Source organism: Ictidomys tridecemlineatus, chromosome 8 (genome assembly GCF_052094955.1).
Source record: "Ictidomys tridecemlineatus isolate mIctTri1 chromosome 8, mIctTri1.hap1, whole genome shotgun sequence".
Lineage (NCBI taxonomy): Eukaryota > Metazoa > Chordata > Mammalia > Rodentia > Sciuridae > Ictidomys > Ictidomys tridecemlineatus.
The window spans coordinates 113,032,857-113,052,090 of record NC_135484.1 but is presented as its reverse complement, the minus strand read 5'-3'; the positions used below and the strand labels follow the sequence as shown (position 1 = coordinate 113,052,090).

The window sequence follows — 19,234 nt, the reverse complement described above, 5'->3', positions numbered from 1 at the left end:
AGATAAGAGTGTAGTTTCATTCTTGTACATGTGGATAACCAGTTTTCCTAGCACCATTTATTAAAAAGGTTTGGATTTTCCCTCATGTATGTTTTTGGCTCCTTTTTCAAGGATCAGGTGACACCATCTGTGTGGGTTTGTCTCCGTTTCTTCTGTAACATTGGTCTGTGTGTCTGTTTTTATATCAGTATCATGCAGTTTCTGTTATTATAGCTCTGTAATATAATTTGAAGTCAGGTATTGTGATGCCTTCAGCATTGCTTTTTTGGCTTAGAATTGCATTGGCTATTTTGGGTCTTTTATTCTTCCAAATTAATTTTAGGACTGTTTTTTCTAAAGTTCTTTGAAGAGTGTCATTGGTATTTTGATGGGAATTGCATTGAATCTGTATATTGCTTTTTTGTAGCATGATCATTTTAATAGTATTGATTCTGCTTTCCATGAAATTGGAAGGTCTTTGCATCTTCTGAGGTCTTCCTCAATTTATTTCTTCAGTGTTCTATTGTTTTCATTGTAGAGTTCTTTCATGTTCTTGCTTAGATTTATTCCTAGATTTTCTTTGAGCCTATTGTGAATGGAATTGTTTTCTGATTTCTTTCTTAGCAGACAAGTTGTTAGTATTTAAAAACTATTTTTTTTAAATGTTGGTTTTGTAACCTTCTACTTTGCCAAATTTGTTTATTATCTTTATTTTATTTATTTTTTATTTATTTATTTTTTAAGAGAGAGTGGGGGGGGGAGAGAGAGAGAGAGAGAGAGAGAATTTTTTTTTTTAATATTTATTTTTTAGTTCTGGGCGGACACAACATCTTTGTTGGTATGTGGTGCTGGGGATCGAACCCGGGCCGCACGTGTACCAGGCGAGCGCACTACTGCTTGAGCCACACCCAGCCCTGTTTATTATCTTTAGCAATGTTTTGGGGGAGGTTTTTGTTTTTGTTTTGGAATCTTCTAGGTATAGAATTATATGATCTTCAAACAATGATAATCTGACTTCTTTCTTTCCTATTTTTGTCCCTTTTTATTTCCTTCTCTTGTCAATTGCTCTGCTAGAATTTCTAGCACTGTATTAAATAGGAGTGGGGAACATGGACATCCTTGTCTTGTCCCAGATTTGAAAGGAAATGGCTTTTAGTTTTTTTCCCCCATTTACTGTGAGGTTGGCTTTGGTTTTTTCATATATAGTCTTTATGATGTTGAGGTAGGTTCCTTTTAATCCCTATTTTTTTCCAGTGTTTTTATTTTGAATGGGTGCTGAATTTTGTCAAAGACCTTATTTGCATCTATTGAGATTACTAAGTGATTTTTGTCCTTAATTCTGTTAAAGTGATGAATTACATTTATTGATTTGTTTATATTAAGCCATTTCTGCCTCTCTGGAATAAAACCAACTTCAATGTGGTGTATAGCCTTCTTAATATGTTGTTGAACACAATTTGCTAATATTTTCTTAAGTATATGTTTATTTGAATTCATCAGGGATATTGGTCATTAGTCTTCTTGATGTGTCCTTATCTGGTTTTGGTATGAGTGTGATACTGGCTTTATAAATGAATTTGGAAGCGTTCCCTCCCTATTTCATGGAATAATTTGAATAATTATTGGCATTAGTTCTTCTTTAAAGGCTTGGTCAGATTCAGCTGAGAATCCATCTGGTCCTGTATTTTCCTTTTTTGGAAAGCTTTTTATTATTGTTTCTCTATCATTACAAGTTATTGGTTCGTTTAGATTTTCTGTGCCTCTTGATTCAGTTTTGGCAGATGATGTTTGTCTAGAAATGTGTTCTTCTTGTTTTTCCATTTTATTGGAGCATATATTCTCAAATTATTCTCTAGTAATCTGCTGGATTTCTGAGATGTCTGTTATTTCTTCTTTTTTCATCTCTAATTTCATTAATTTGTGATTTTCTCCCTTTTGGTTAGTTTGGCTATGGGCTTATCAATCTTATTTATCTTTTTAAAGAACCAACTATGTTTCATCAAGCCTTGAATTGTTTTTTATTCTCAAGTTCATTGATTTCAGCTGTGAACTTAATTATTCCCTTCCTTCTGGAGGTTTTGGAATTGATGTGTTCTTCTTTTTCTTGTTTATTTGGAATTTTTTCGGATTTTCTTATGTAGGCACTCATACCTATAAATTTCCTCTTAGAATTGCCTTCAATCTGTCCCAGAGGTTCTGGTATATTATATCATTATTCTCATTTGAGTCTTAATATTATTTTTAAATTTCTCCTTTGATTTATTTTATCACACTTTCATCACTCAAAGGAATATTATTGAATCTCCATTTATTTATATAGGTTCTGTAGGGTTTATTTATGTTAATTTCTAATTTCATTCCACTGTGATCTGATAAGATGCAAGGAATTATATCAGTTGTTTTATATTGGAGAAGGTTCCATGAATCACTGAGAAGAAAGTGTATTCAGGTGTTGTTTAATGAAGTATTGTATAGATGTCTGATAGGTCCATTTGATTTATAATATTTTTCAGGTCCGAAGAGTCTTTAATGAGTTTATGTCTGGATGACCTAATGGTGAGAGAGGTCTGTTGAAATTGTCCAGTATTATTGTACTGGGGCCTGTGTGAGGCTTAATTTTGAATAGTATCTCTTTTATGTAATTAGGTGCACCCACATTTGGAGCATAAATATTTATTACTATTATGTCTTCCTGTTGGATTGTTCCCTTTTCCAATATAAAGTGATCTTGTTTGTCTCTTATGATTAATTTTGGTATAAAACCTGCTTGCCAGATATAAGAGTGGCTACTCCTGCTTGATTTCTGGCTCCTTTCTCATGGTATATCAATTTCTATTCATTCCCTTTAAGCCTGTCTTTGACTGCAAGGTGTGTCTCTTGTAAACAACATATAATTGGATTTTGGTTTTTAAACCATTCTGCCAGCCTGTGTCTTTTAATTGGAGAGTTGAAACCATTTGCATTCAATGTTATTATAGAGATGTTTATTCTTGCCATTTTGATTTATTTCTCATGTTAAATTTGGTCATGTTTCTCATTTGCTTAACTACTTTTCAAATGAGATTTGTTCTTTTTGTGTGCTCTGAGGCCCCCCCCCCCACTTATTTTCTTCTGTGTGCAATATTTAAGTTTTGAGGTGCCAGTTTAGTACTCAGGAATACTTTTAGTTTCTGCTTATTTGGGAAGGTTTTTATTTCATTTTTAATTTTGAATTTGATAACTTTACTGAATATAGCATTCTTGGTTGACAGTAATTTTTTTTCTTAGGACTTGGAACACATCATTCCAAGACCTTCTGGCTTGTGGAGTTTGTGCTGAGAAATCAGAAGTGATTCTGATCAACTTGCCTCTAATGTGACCTGGTGGTTTTCTCTTCTGTACGTTAGGCATTTTAATTATAATGTGTTGTGGGAAGGTTCTTTTTTAATCTGGTCTACTTTGGATTTCTGAATGATGCTGTCTCTGGATGTCCATCTCATTCATGTTGCGATTTGGAGTGGCCTAAGTCTGAAGCCGATTCAGGTAATTCTCAGCTTTTCTTCTCTACAGTATGAGATAGAGTGGGATGTGAAGTATTGTCATTTGGAGTTTTGTCTTCACAGATCAAACTGATGCACTCCCAGGTTGGGGATGCTGCAGTTTTATGAGTGGAATTCCAGCAGATGGGGCTTAGATATGATCAGGCCTTGGATCTTTACTAGGTGGTTTCTGCTCTGGAGAGATTAGATCAACACACCCTAGGTCTTGGCAGTTGCTGATCTTTGCTGGGAGCCTTTGAAGGCTTTAGATCTCTGGAGCCTTGGAAGGATTCTACTCATAGAGCAGGGGAGACAATCCTTCTGATGCCCATAAACACAGTCTTTCCGGTGTCCCAGGCTTAGTCCCTGAGTGTATTCACAACCTCATCTTCAGATCTTCACCTGCTTCATCTGGTCAAGTCAGCTGATAGACTCAAGGGGGAAGTGAGTTGGGCTTCCCTTTGCTTTTCTGACTTGAATCTCCTTGGGTAAAATATTCTTTGTACATGTTTTACTCCTGTTCCCCTAGGTACACCCTACAGTATGTGGAAGGTGCTTGACCCAGGACATTGTAACCATGTTTGTTCAAATCTTCAACTCTAAGCTGCAGCTGTAGTGTGGCCATCTCAAGGTAGCTCCTACCTCAGCTCTTCGTGGCCAGTTGGGAAACCTGGGAAAATTTTCGAGCACCTTGCACAGTGCAGTCTCTGGATCAGCTAAGGGCAAGCTGCTTTTCTGACCTCAGGTTTTCTGTACTAAATCTGTCCATTGCGTTTCTCTCTGTGTTTCCCCTCTGCCTATGTTGAACCAGCGCTTCTGCGGCTCCTGAATTGGCTCCAGTGTAGTCTTTCTATGTTTAATGAACCCAAATTTCTGAGTCTTTAAGATACCCTGAGTATTGAGTTTTAGTGAAATCTCCCTTTAACCTAACCTGCTTTGCAGAGAAGCCGTACTCCTGCTGCTTGAATCCTGAGCCATGAAACAACTAGGAATGCAGGCTTCCTTTAGCCTGCCACCTTGAGTCCTCCTTTAAAGTAATTCTTGTTCTTGTTGTTCCTTTGTGTGTGAACATTTTGGACACTTTACCTGATTATAACCCCCTTCAATTTAAATTTTTATCCATAAAAGGAATGTTGAATAAAAAGATAAAATGTTATTTTCAGGCTCTGATCTGAATAAAATTATCTTTACCTCTACAATATTTTATATCATTTAAAAGTCTTATGCCTAGTTAATTTTGTACAGTGTTTAGTAGATCTAACTATATATTAGAAATCTTAACTATTGTCAAAAGTTTATTTTAAAATCTTAGTTTTCTTTTAGAATAAATTTTAGATTCAGAGGAGAAAAAATACCTTAAGTCTTCAGTGGTGGTGCACACAATGAAATCCCAGCTATTTGAAAGGTGGAAGCAAGTATTATAAGCCTGAAGTACTCTTGGATAGCTTAGACTTTGTCTCAAAATGAAATAGAGTACAAATAAATACGTGGGGAGGGGGTCAGGCTGGATGTAGTTCAGTAGTTGACTTGCCTCACATACTTGAGCCCCAGGTTCAATCCAGTATGGGAGGAAAACCAAAAACAACCTTAAGAGTTCAGATTTGAGAAAAATAAGATGTGTGGTTTCGGGAAAATGAAAAATGATACATAATCAAAAAGTATCAAGGTTGATACTTAGAACAAAAATTATTATGTGAAGCCTGATATGATGATACACTACTGTAATCTTAGTGACTTGGGAGGCATAGGTTGAAGGATTGCAAGTTCAAAGCCAGTCTCAGCAACTTAGCAAGATCCTATCTCAAAGTTAAAAGTGACAAAGAGCTGGGAATGTGGCTCAGTGCTTAAGCGCTCTGAGTTCAATCCTTGGTATTAAAAAAAATGAATTATTATATGTTGAAAAAGGTGAAGGAAGGGTATGGACAATTACATTTTTATCTTTCAATAGGCAATGAAATTCTGAAATGAAATAATTGCAATAGTAACTAAGATTGCCATAGGCTATTTATCTTATGATTCCCTTTTATACAGTATCATCTCATTTGACCCACAGAATGCTAATGATTTTAAATCTTCATTTTACATATAAGCAAACTGCAGCTGAAATGGATTGTCACATTCCAAAATTAAATGAATTTTAAGCTGAAGAACTGAGATTGACTTTATTTTATTTTTAAAATTTTAATATTTATTTTTTAGTTTCTGGTGGATACATCTTTGTTTGTATGTGGTGCTGAGGATCCAACCTGGGCCGCACGCATGCCAGTGGATCTCGCTACCGCTTGAGCCACATCCCCAGCCCTGAGATTGACTTTAGATGTTTAGTCTCCAGTGCTAATCTTCTCTACTCTCTGATGTTACCGGGAATGAAGATAGTAGATTTAGAGGGAATATATTGTAAAAACCCAGATGTAGATTTACATGGGATTGTAATGCAAAGATTTAGTAACATCTTTTTTTTTTTTTTTGCATTTGTATGTAGATTAGGAGTACAGGCTTTTCCTGTGCTTTTTTCTTTTGGTTCAGATACAGTTTGTCTCTAGACCTCATGGGAAAAATCAAGGGACAAACAGTGCTAGAAGGTATGCATGTGTGATGCGAATGTTTTTGTCTAACACATTTTCTCTTTTGGTGGTGAAATTTTAATTTGTTAACATCTTTCTTGTTGTTGTTCATATAACTTTTAGCTCATTAACCTTGCTCTCTGTACTGCTTATGAAGAACTATTTCTTATTTAGTCTTCTGTGTTTAACTTCTCAGAAGATTAAAAAAAAAGAATTTAGAAGTATGATTTAATTGTAGATCTGTGTATTTTCAGTGGGAAGGCAAAGATGAGTTTTCATATTTAGATAGTACAACCTGTGGATTTCATTTGTTAAACCTTCTTGTTGGTATTTCCATTCTCGCATACATATGTGCATAATAGTGTTGAAAAAAAACTCTTGTACCCTTCTTTAGCAATTTGGTTGAGTTATGGAAAAGCCTGTCCTCTGCATAGGGTATTTGCTCATTTAGAAACCTTGTATAGTTTATAGAGACACTAGTGATTTGTTCCCCAGACTCCCTGTGGATTTTGTTCCAAATTACAATCTAATTCCACCATCCAGTTCCATACTCCTGAACTGTTAATTTGTACATTTCGATACAGTTTGTTTCATTGTGTTTTTTGTAATCCAAACTGAATGTAATGAGCTATGTGCTTCAGGGACCTGGCTTTGTCTTGCCAATTAGAACAGAGTGGTTACTGAGAAAGAATATGTTTTAAATAAAACATGGCACTTTTGAGTGGGACTGATACTCATTTGGGAATAAGAAGATAGGATTTTAACTCTTTTACTTACAAACAAGATCCCTTATTAAAGATTAGCACCTTTTGGAAGAAAGAATAGTAAAGGTTACCTTCACAAAATGATTTTCTAAATTCCTTTGTGTGACTAAATTTTAAAAGTTGTCTTTTTTTAAATTATTTTTTTTCCTTCATGATCATTTGAGATATGTGTTAGCAAAATTCTCCAAATTTAACCAGTGGCTGCTGCATTTTTTGAGTTTTAAGCTGTTCATGTTTAGGAAGTCCATGTTAGACTCTAATTTTCTAATATGGAAAGCCAAATTTTCAGCATAATAGGGACACTTCCTCCCCAAAGAGTCTTGGAAATCATGAAGAAAAATGTAAAGTTTTGTAATCTTATGTGAATGTTGTTTTGTTTTAAGGTGATAATAGTATTTTCGCCACCAATGGCTTAAGACTGTTTTGAAGTTTAGTTGCACTTTTCACTCGAATACAGGTGTTTCTGATTAGACCTCCATAGACTAATTGTTTATTAGTTAGCTCCATAAATTGATTCTGGTATTGTATTTCCATCTACTGTAAAAATATTGTAATTCTGTTTTTATTTGATATGTCAAGTAAACTCTAGAATTTAGGATTGACAAAAGGAAAGCATAGAATATGCTTTGTATTTTTCATACCACTTAGTTTGAAGAAAAAATAGGATTGAATGTAAAGCTTTGAAATAAAGACATCAAGCCAGGCAAGGTGGCACATGTCTGTAATCACAGTGGCTCAGGAGGCAGAGGCAGTAGGATCGCAAGTTCAAAGCCAGCCTCAGCAAAAGCGAGGTGCTCAGCTACTCAGTGAAACCTGTCTCTAATTTAATATATAAAGAATGTGCTCGCGCGCGCGCGCACACACACGCACACACACACACACACACACACACACATACACACACACACACACACACACGGGTGGGGAAGGAACACAAATGAGAACAAACTTTGTGTCCTTCCCTTAGGCCCAGTGTGTCTTCATTAAAAGTCAAAACTTGTAAATGTGATGACTGAGGTATTATGTTTTAGAGATGTTGCCTCTTATAGTTTGGATAGCAGTTTAGGAGCTTAGATAAGGACAGTCTGGTTACTTTTTTGGCTGGGGATGTTTACTGGAATGTCTAGCCTGGTACTGCCTCAGTAGTTGGTAGGAAAGAATCAGGTTTAATCAAAGGTGACCCTGAAGAAGATGGAGGGGTTAGCTCCTCAAAGCTTCATCTTAGGGGATCAAAGAGCCTTTTTTTTTTTTTTTTAAAGTGGGGCGAGTACACTGGTGGTGATTGAATCCAGAAGCACTTTCCCCACTGAATTACATCTCCAGTCCTTTTTATTTTATTTATTTTTTTTAGTTGTTGATGGACATCATACCTTTATTTCATTTTTATGTGGTGCCGGGATTGAACCGAGTGCCTCATGCATGCTTGGCAACCACTGTACCACTGAACCATAACCCCAGACCTCCTTTTTATTTTTATTTTATTTTGGGACCGGGTTTTGCTAAGTTGCTTAGGGCCTTGCTAAGTTGCTGAAGCTGTCCTCAAGCTTGAGATCCTCCTGCCTCAGCTTTCTAAACTGCTGGGATTACAGATGTGTGACACCATGCCCAGCCACAGGGGGCTTTTTTAGGGAAAAGAGTAGGGCAGGAAGGCTGTGTGTTCATTGGCATCTTTGTCATCAATGGGCATGTGTCCTTTTATCTCTGTCAGGAATACCCTCTGTGGCCAGTTAACTAAAGACGAAGGAGGGGCGTTACAAGGGCACCAGATATTCTGGGTTAGGTGAATCTAAAGTAAAGATTAAGCTAAGGGATTAATGAGGGGAAGAAGAGCAAAAGAGAGGGGACAGAGAAGGACAAATCAAAAAGACCCCTGTTATAGGTAAACCATATAGTGGAAGCAGGTAATTCGGGGCAACAGAAAAATTTGCATGGGAACATCATTGACATAGACTTATTAGTGGAAATCACTTACTTTTTGGACATACCAAATGGTATATTTGTAAAACAAAAATTAATGTCTTATCTCAAATACTGTTTTATAATAATTAAACATGACTTTATTTTAAGCAGTCTTTTTTTTTGTGGTTAATATACGTAGTCTTTTTTTTTTTTTTTTTTTGTAGTGCTTTTCACTGAGACATGTGGGCACTCAAGGCATTGCTGTTTAATTCCCTGTTCTTGTTCAGTTTTTAAGTAACTCTAGTTTTGTTATAAGTTTAGAGAACCAGCCTAATATCAGAGTGGTATTTTTGGTGTCTCAAAGGGTTGATATGCTTTGTTTAGTAACACTATTGAAAGCCTGCCTGGGTTCTATGTGTGTGTTTTAGATGAAAATAAATACAAGGTGTTCTGTGAGTGGGAGAATGATGGGGGAAATTAAGGCACACAAGCTTTATTTTTATTTTTTATTTAAACCTGCAACCAAGAGAACCTTTTTAAAATATGTTGTAAAGGTCAGTTTTTATGTAGGAATACTTGAGCTCTGTGTGACTGAATGAGACACTTTCACTTCTGATTTATAAGCTATCATTATGACTCAGGATTTTGTGAATTGTCATTGTTAGCTTGTGATCTAGGCATCCAGCTACTGGATAAATATCCAAAGGAAGGGAAATCAGTATACCAAAGAGATATGTGTACTCCCATGTTTATTGTAGTACTATTCACAATAGCAGAGATAATGGCATCAACTGAGGTGTTCATCCATGGGCAGGCAGATGGATAAAGAAAATGTGGTACATGAATAAAAAGGAATGAAATTCTGTCATTTGTGGCAACATGGGTGGTTGGAGGATAGTGAGTTAAATAAGGCAGAGAAATAGAACATGTTCTCACTCATGTGGAACCTAAAAAATTGATTTCATAAAGTAGTCAAATAGTGGTCACTAGAGACTAGAAATGGTGGGCTAGGGAATAACGGAGGTGAGATTATGGGTACCAGAATGTAGGATAAATAAGTTGTAATGTTCTACAGCACAAGAGGATGACTAAAATTTACAACAAATAATCATGTAAGAAAGGAGTTTGAAGGTTCCCAACACAAAGATGATAAATGTTTAAGAAAATTGAAATACCCTGATTAGATCATTACTTGTTAAGATGGTATGGAATTATCACAGTGTGCCCTGTAAATATGTTCAATTAAAAATAAATAAATTTTAGCCCAGTGTGGTGGCACATGCCTATAATACTGGGTACATGGGAGGAAGAGGTAGGTGAATCATAAGTTCCAGGCCAGCCTCAGCTTCACCAACTTAGCAAGGCCTTGTTTGAAATTTTTAAAAAAGGACTGGGAATGTAGCTCTGTGGTAAAGCACCCCTGAGTTCAATCCTCATTTCCTAATAAGAAAAGCATGTTGGATCTCACTTTTTTTTTTTTTTAAATCTGATAACCTTTTGCATTATTTGGATCCATAGAAAGAATCCTTTATAATCCTTTACCATGTTTGCTATATAAAGAATCCTTTCTATGGATCCAAATAATGGTTATAGTATAGGGCAGAGAGGAGAGAAAGAAGAGGAAGAGGGAAGAGGGCAGAGAGCTGTGAGCTTGCAAGCTTCGGCTTAAGAAGGGTTGTATAGGCCATGTGGCAGGTGCCAATTGGCAGGGTGACTCAAGAACAGGAAGAGGACACTGTGTTCCACGGGGATTGGTTGAGAAAACCTTTGAATTTGGCACTGTTTGGCTTGGCATCCTTCGGAGAGGAGGGGTAAGGGATTCCATGATATTCTCGAGAGATGGAAATTTAACTTAAGCGGGGAGTTTCCCACGTACCCAATGGTAATACATTTTGCTTTTGTGTATTGTATGAAACTTTTACTACCTTGTTACTATTTTTTGTTTCAGTAGTCAATTATATTTTAAAGAGAATTAAGAAAAAAGTCTTATCGTTAACTGTAATAACTGTGTCTACTGCTCTTCCTATTGGATAATCATTTTTCATTCTATCGAAGAACTTCCTTTATCATTTTTTATCATGGAACATCACTGGTGATAAATTGTTTTTAAAACTTTGAAGAAGTTTTTATTTAGCTTTGCTTTTTTTGAAGGTACTGGGGATTGAACTGAGGGATACTCTACTACTGGCCTACATCCTTAGCCCTTTTATTTTTTATTTTGGGGAGGATCTTGCCATATTGCTAAGACTGGCCTCCAGCTTATGATCCCCCTGCCTCAGCCTCCCTAGTCACTGGGATTAAAGATGTCATCACTGTGCTTGGCCTGTAGCCTTTGTTTTGAAAATATTTGCATTGAGTATACAGTTATAAGTTGGTCTTTTCCCCCCAGGGTATTTTAAAAGATGTTGTCCATTATCTTTTTTTGAATTGTTTATGATGAGTAATCTATTGTCCTTATTTTTCTTCTTCTGTATTTAAAAGGTATGTTTTTCCCTGAGTGCTTTAATGTGTTCTCTATGACAGATTTCAGGTGATTTAATTATGATGTTCCTTGGTGTAATTTTCTGCCTGTCTCATACTTGCAGTTCATAGAAATTCTTGGGCTGCTATTCTTATACCTTTCATTGAATATGAAAACCTTTCAGTTGTTACTTCTTCACATTTCATAATCTCCTCCACACATATTGGGTCACTTGAAATTATCCTACATATAGTTAACTGAGGCTGTTATATCCTCCTCTTGTTTCTCTGTGTTGTTTTGGTAGTTTCTTTTGTTACATCTTCATGTTTACTAGTCCGGTAATTTCTAATTTCCTGGGGATTCCATCCAGTGTATTTTTTAGTTTGGAAGTTACAGGTTTCAGCTTTAGAGGTTCAGATTGAGTCTTTATATCTTTTGTATCTCCTGTTCAACTTTTTGAACATGGCAGAATAGTTATTCACTATGTTTTAATGTCCTTGCCTGCTAATTCTAATGTTTGTCTGTTCTGGATCAGTTTTGATTGACCCTCTTATTTTTTTTCACCCAAAGTAATAAGTTTTGTTGTGGACTAATAACCGATTTTAAGCCATTTAATGTGTTAAATAAGGAGTTAAGGGGCTGTGATTATGGCTGAGCAGTAGAGTGCTGGCTTAGCGCGTGCCAAGTGCTGGATTCGATTGATCCTCAGCACCACATAAAAAATAAGTAAATAAAATAAAGGTATTGTGTCCAACTGCAACTAGAAAACAAAATATTTTTTTTAAAAATTAGGGAGTTAAATGATGTCAGTGCTGTAGTATACTCCAAGGAAACAATGTATCTTAATAGGTGAGAGCTTGGATTCTGGAATCATGTAGCCTCTGGGTTCGTTTCTGGTTCTGCCACTTGTCTCTGGAGAAATTAACAATTAGATTTGTGCAGTAGATATCATAAAATCCCAGATTAGGATGTTCTTATGGGAACGGGGAACAAGGGGTGAAATCTAAATTATATTGGGATAAGAGTCTTTGGGTTCTCATTGAAAGTCACATGCAAAAAAAAAAAAAAGAGGAAGAAGTAAATGGGACTGTAGAGTTTTCAGCTGCTAAACAGATAAGAATATTGATTTGTGGTGGGAGCATGGTTTGGGGGTGAAGAAGTATTGATGACTTTGATTTAGGTATTGTAGGAACTGTATATGTTCTGTGGTGTACTTAGAATTTGGAATGGTGTGAAAGGTCTAAAATCAGCTTTTGAAATTTCCATGTTAAAATGAGATCCTTCACATACTCGGTGTTCATTAAATGTTTGAAAGGCAAAATAGAATTAGGCTTATTATGCAGTAGTTCTAAAATACCCATATAACTGGAGATCCTGTTACAGCACACATTGCTGGGGCTCATTCCCTGGAGTTTAAAATGTAGTCAGCATGGAGTGGGGCCAGAGCTATTTGCATGTCTAACAAGTTCCCAAGGACTGTTTTGGTCTGGGGACCACTCTTTGAGAATTACTGATGTAGGCAAGTAATATAGAGAGCATAAGGGGTGCTCAGGTTCTAGAGGGAAAGTAAAGTAGATATATCAAGTCACAGAGGTGTGACTGTCAGTTGCTAGATGATACCAGTAACCTAGATTTTAGAAAGGAGTTATTTTAAGATTTGAAGCTTGAGTGTTAAATGGTATCAAGTGAGACAGAGATATTAAAATAAATGAATAATGATCATCATATTTAATAAGTAATATTGTCATTCGTAATTTTAGAGAACAGTATTTATCTTTTGAGTCCCAACATTTCAAAATTTGAGGAAATCTGTGACTTCATCAGAATGTGAAAGTGCTTATAATTTTATACACATTTTCAAGGTGGTTTCATGTATTTCATTGAGGCTCTAGCTTTCAAATTAAGAATTCTGCTTTAGGATAGTTTCATTAAGAATAGTTGGTGTGGAAACCAGACCTTAAGATGAAGAGTGGGGAGGAAGGAAGCAATTGTAGATAAGAACGGACAGTCCTTAAAGATCATGGTATTTGCTGGGAGTAAATAAATGTTTGTGGAATTTCTTTACCTGAAGATCTTTCTCATTTCAGAAAAACAAAATGGCCTATGGCTTTCCTGGCCACTTATCCCTCTGTTGCTATCTAGGTCTGATGTGGTTAGAACTGATGACTGTGTTTGAGATGATATTATAGTCTTTCTGTTATGTATTGAGCAAGTTTCCTCCATCTTTCAGGAAAAACACATTTTTAACCCCTCTAGAACAAATTATTTTTTCATCACTTGCCAATTCTAGAGGAAATGCTTTGCCATATATTATACCTTTGTTGTAATGCTCTGGATTAGATACCTTTTTTTTTTTCTTAAATTTGTTGAATTCTGGCCCTCCTTTTGTTCATTATTGTGACCTTGGTCAAATGGCTTAAATTTCTCAGATTGTTGTTTTGTTTGGTGAGGATGATGATAACTTGTCATACAGGAGATCTGTGAGGATCAAATAATTTTTTGAGGCATTGGGTAAAGTATGAACTTGTAGGCATTGACATTATTTCTTATTAATAAGCACAGTGTAATAATAGAAGCAGTTGGTAAACAATCCTGGGTGGTTTGTTAGCTTTTTGTTACTATGACAGAATACCTGAGAAAATCAGTTAATAAGGAGTAAACGTTTATTTTGGTTTTTGGTTTTAGAGTGTTCAGTCTATGGTTCACTTGGCCCTGTTACTCTAGGCCTGTGGTGAAGGCAGAACATTATGGCAAAGAATGCATAGTGGAGCAGAGCTGCTTACTTCATGGTGGTCAGGAAGCAGAAAGAACAGGATGTGGCCAGGTCCCAGTATTCCCTTCAATGGCATGCCCCCCCAGTAGTCTTTCTTCTAATAGGCCTCACTTCCTAACAGTGCCAAGCCTTGAAATCGGTGACCAAGCCTTGAGCCTGTGGACCCTTGGGGGGGACATTTAAAATCCAGACTGTAACAGGTGGTCTAGATTTTTTTTTTTCACTCAAGCAGAAAACTCGGCTGTAGTATTCTGAAATGATGTGGGAAAATTGTTGCATGTGTTTGAAGTAAGTGAATAGAATGCAAATAGAGTTGCTACCTGCTTTTTACCTAATAAATGTAGTAGAACCTATATCCTAGTTGTTGATAAGATGTAGGAAACTTGTCGGTACTTTATTCATATGCAAATTGTATATAGGTTGAAATTATAAGGAAAGGTAGCACAATCCTGGTACATATTCCTAGTGGGATATTTTATGCTTGTGCCTTTGGAGAAAATTATTTAAATTTATTTAAATTTAAATATTTAATTCTATGTATTGGGCATATAGGGCATTATACTGTATGGTTTGTTTCCTTATAGTCAGTCCAGAAATCTTGTATACAAATCAAATAGAGAAACTGAATCAGTGGAATTCAGAATTAGATTTTTTTAAAAAGTTTTTATTCTTTTTAGTTACACATGATAGTAGAGTATATTTTGACATATTTATACAAATATGGAGTATATCTTATTCTACTTAGGGTCCCAGACTTGTGGATGTATATGATGTTGAAATTCACCATGGTGTATCCATATATGTACATAGGAGAGTTATGTCAGATTCATTCCATTGTCTTTCAAAAATCGCTTTATGAATTTGTGTGTAATCCTTGCTCAGGGGCCATGCTAATCTTCACTGTATCTTTCCAATTTTAGTATATATGCTGCCAAAGTGAGCACCAAAATTAAATTTTTGATTTTTTTTTTCTTGGAGCGAAGAATTTATAATTATGAGCAGAATTTTTTTTTTAATGTTCGTCTTTTTTTAGTTATGTGTTTTTAGACTGGTAAAGTTTCAGAATAGATAGGAGTTTTGAAAAATTGCTCATTTAGGTCTACTAAGAAATATTAAATGAAAAAAATTTAAAAATCATGCTATCACTATCTCTCTAATTATCAATCCTGGGAGCTAAATATTTGACTTAAGATAGAATTAGAATTGATTTTTACTTAGAAACAAAATTGATCTGACATAGTTCTAACAATGAAGTTTTGGTTAAATATGGATTAGAGTTTCTTCCACACTTGTAAGATGCCTTGTTTGGCTTTTAAAGACCCCCAGATAGGTGAATGTACCTTATATTTATTTCACTTACGTTTAACACAGGTGAATTTCTGTATGGGTAGATGTGAATTATGGTGAAATTTCTCTTCAAATCTCCCCCCTACCCAAGGTATTTTCCAAGCCTTAAGATGGCTGGTTTCCATAATTTTATCCTCAAAGGTAAACCCTGAACCTTAGCTTTAAGGTACAAGCAGGGTTAAAGGGCTGCAGAATCCCAAATCTTTCCTTCTGTTCTAAGATCAATTTTTTACTCAGGTTTAGTGCTAATTTGTTGGCACTAAACAAATTAGTGCCAAGGGTTAAAGGTGTTAGTGAAAAAGGGTTACTTTGTGAAGAATTAAAGAGCTAAGTCTTTCCTGAGTAGAATGGAATAATGAGTACCGAGAATGTAGCATTCCCATTTTACTTTCAGAATTCTCTTAAATGCCAGACTTTGCTTTTGTGCTGCAGTTTTAACCAATGTGGTGCAGCATAGCCTAACACAATACAGCAGTCCACAAATCAAGCTTCTGTTTAGTCCTCTGACATTCATGTGTAGCAATATAAAATGTTTGAACATTATTATTAATGCAGTTTCTCCATAGTAGTGATGGGTCTCTGCAAAGGCATTTAGTCTGACCTCATCAGAATAGGAATGTTACCTTGGAATCTCATAGATAGCCACAAGTCCCGGAATTCTGTCTTGCTGTTGTTATATATGCAGTGTTAAAAACCAAGTTTTACTTTAAACATTTTTAAAGTAGTTAACATACCATGTTTTTTCTTTTCTCCCCCCCCCCCCCCCCCAATGCTGGGGATTGAACCCAGGGCCTCACGCATGTCAGGCAAGTGCTTCATCACTGAGCCTGAGCCACATCCCTACCCGTAATCATGTATTTTGTATTGGTTGTAGTAGTTCGTCTGTGTTGTTTCACCATTCAGATAATGTCATTTTGAATGATGTGGATGCATATTATGGGTAGAAATGGATGTAATTTCATGGAAATGGTGAAATACATAAATATAAATGTGAACCTTTGATTCATAGAAAACATTTTCTGGAGCTGCTTTCTAGTTGTGCCTGTATTTTGAGTTTTTCTGCTAAGTTGAGACTAGACCTAGAATTAAATTGAGACTAAATAGAGGCAAGTTCTTCAGTCTTCTAATTTAATCTATTTTCTTCTTGAAGTCACTTAAACCTGGGTATCTGAAACTTGAGAATGAGTGCTTTATGAACATAAATTGCATTTGTTTAAAGATAATTTTCTTAAATGTCTACTATTTTTATTGCCTTACAATAAGTATTGTAGGGAAAGTAAATATTTATTCCCTACTCACAGAACCTTTTAAAGTCTAATTGGGAGATAGGCATAAATATTGAAATGACTGTATAGTAAATCCTTGAAATTTGTGGGAGATTTGTTTTGAAACCTTCAAGATATTAGAGTAGCATCTACTTTTCTCAGTTTTCTTAGCTTAAAATGGGGACAGTACTACTGTACATGTTGAGATTCTGTGTTAAATAAAAACCATGAAACTATACTAAGCTGGTTTTCTTAGGCTCACTTACCAGCCTAGGAACTCAAGCTGGCACAGCTGTCCTGCAATAAAGACAATTCAAATTCATATTTAGCAAAATCATTTATTATATGCAGTGAACCCTGAAACCCCAAATGTCAAATCCTCGAATGCCAAATGTTTAATGAGACGAGTGTTTCAGGTCTTTGTTGCCAGCACACATTCACATACACCTTCCACTCTGTGGATGTTTACTTGTGCTTGTAACTTCCTTCCTTTTTCAGAATTGCTCACTCTTCATGAATTATATCCTCTTAGCATGTACTCTGCTGACATTCAAACAACTATCTCTGAACCTTAAAGCTATCTTCCCATGTGCATGCCTTTCTTTTTACCTAAAAGTTTGGGAAAGGCTGCCATATTCTCTTACTTGCTTCATTCTAGGTGCACAAAATTCTCTTATCTAGGTTTTTACTGAGTTCCAAGTTATATGCTAATCATGTATCCCAAGAGTTCTTTTTCACTCACCTCCATCTTCAAAATTAAACTTATCACTTATTTCTTGTTTTAGGCTTCCCTCCTGCCTCACTGACAATTCTAAAAGTTTCCCCTATAATGTTTGCTAGTCTGCTTCTGAATGGATAGCCTCCTTCATTCCAAAGTCCTTTTCTTTGACGTTCTGCTGTTTTCTCCCCGAATGTAGAATTTAATAAAGTTTCCCTGTTGATCTGTCAAATCTTTCTGAGATCTCTTTATCGGATATAGAATTCTTCTATACTACAAGATCCAGTGAGTAATGCAGGGTATACAAGGTAGCTGTTAAGTGCTTATCTTCCCGTAGTATTCCCAAGATCTCAGTTACAAAGTCTCTTACTTTCTTTTTTTAAAAAAATATTTATTTTTTAGTTGTAGTTGGACACAATACCTTTATTTTATTTATTGTTATATGGTGCTGAGGATCCAACTCAGGGCTTCACATGTACTAGGCGAGTGCTCCACCGCTGAGCCACACCTCTAGCCCCAAAGTCTCTTACATCCAGGAGGCTGAAACAAGAAGGCTGCAAGTTCAAGGCCAGCCCCAGCAACTTAACAAGACCCCATCTCAAAATAAAAAATTCAAAGAACTAGGGATATAACTCAGTGGTAAAGTACCCCGGGTTTCAATCTCCAATACCTACCCCCCCCCCAAAAAAAAACCAAATAATTTTTTTAAAACACAATACCTTTATTTTATATTTATTTTTATACGGTGCTGAGGATTGAACCCAGTGCCTCACATGAGCTAGGCAAGTGCTCTGCCACTGCGCTACAACCCAGCTCACAAAAAACTTTTTTTATGGAATCATTTTTGAGAGTAGGTTGCCAACCATATGCTCCATCATTTCTTTTTTTAGTCAGCTTTTTTTCATTGCTTTGATCAAAAGACCTGACAAGAACATTGTAGAGGAGGAAAAGTTTATTTGGGTCTCATGGTTTCAGAGGTCTCAATCCATAAATAGCCCACTCCTCTGCTCTGGACCCAAGATGAGGTAGAAAATCATGTAAAAGGGCAATGCTGAGGCAGGAGGACTGAAAATTCAAAGCCAACCTAAGCAACTTGTTGAGACCCCATCTCAAAATAAAAAATAATAAGGGCTGGGAAGTGGCTCAGTGGTTAAGTGCCTCTAGGTTCAATCCCTGACACTCCCCTCCCCACAAACCCCCAGTGCAGTGGTCAAAATCTTGGGAAATTAACATTGATACATTGCTACCATCTAATCTTTATATCCTATTCAGTTTTTTTCCAGTTAGCCCAGTATGTATTTTATAGCATATGACCTTATAATATTAATCTCTTTCCTTCTGGAACAGTTCCCTAATTTTTTCTGATTTTCATGAATTTGGTGCTTTTGGGGATTACAAGTAAGTTATTTTGTAGAATTTTCTTTGATTTTGGTTTTATCTGTTATTTCCTTATGATTTATTATGTTCCTTTGGAGAACAACATAACTGATGTTCTTATTGAATCTTATAACATACAATTTCGGTTTGACTCATTACTAATGATGGCCACATTTTTAATTTTTTTTAGATGAAATCTCTGGCTTTCATTTCTATAAAGTTATTTCCCCTCCCCACTCCCTCCTTTCCTCAGTACTGGGGATCTAACCCAGGGGTGCTCCATCACTGAGCTACTTTCCCAGTTATTTTAATTTTGAGACAGGATCTTACTAAGTTGCCCAGGCTGACCTCAAACTTGGAATCCTCTTACCTCCAGCCTCCTTGAGTAGCTAGGGTTGCAGGCATGTGCCACTATGCCCAGCTCTTTTTTTTTTTTTAATAAATGTTTATGGGAAGGTGCTTTAAAACTTAATATCCCATCTCTGTGTAGGGGTAGGGATATTTATTCGTTTTGTGTCTATTTGTGTTTTGCTGTTGTGACTAAAGGACACGGCCAGAACAAATTTAGG

At 36.0% G+C, this 19,234-nt stretch overlaps 1 protein-coding gene and 1 pseudogene across 2 annotated transcripts in view; one reads left to right on the top strand and one right to left on the bottom strand.

Moving 5' to 3' along the window:
* The window catches only part of Zfand3 (zinc finger AN1-type containing 3), a 328,149-nt gene that overhangs the window by 103,516 nt on the left and 205,399 nt on the right, over positions 1-19,234 (top strand). The gene's annotated exons all lie outside the window — the stretch shown is intronic.
* LOC120889424 (U6 spliceosomal RNA) lies at positions 14,802-14,902 on the bottom strand (annotated as a pseudogene).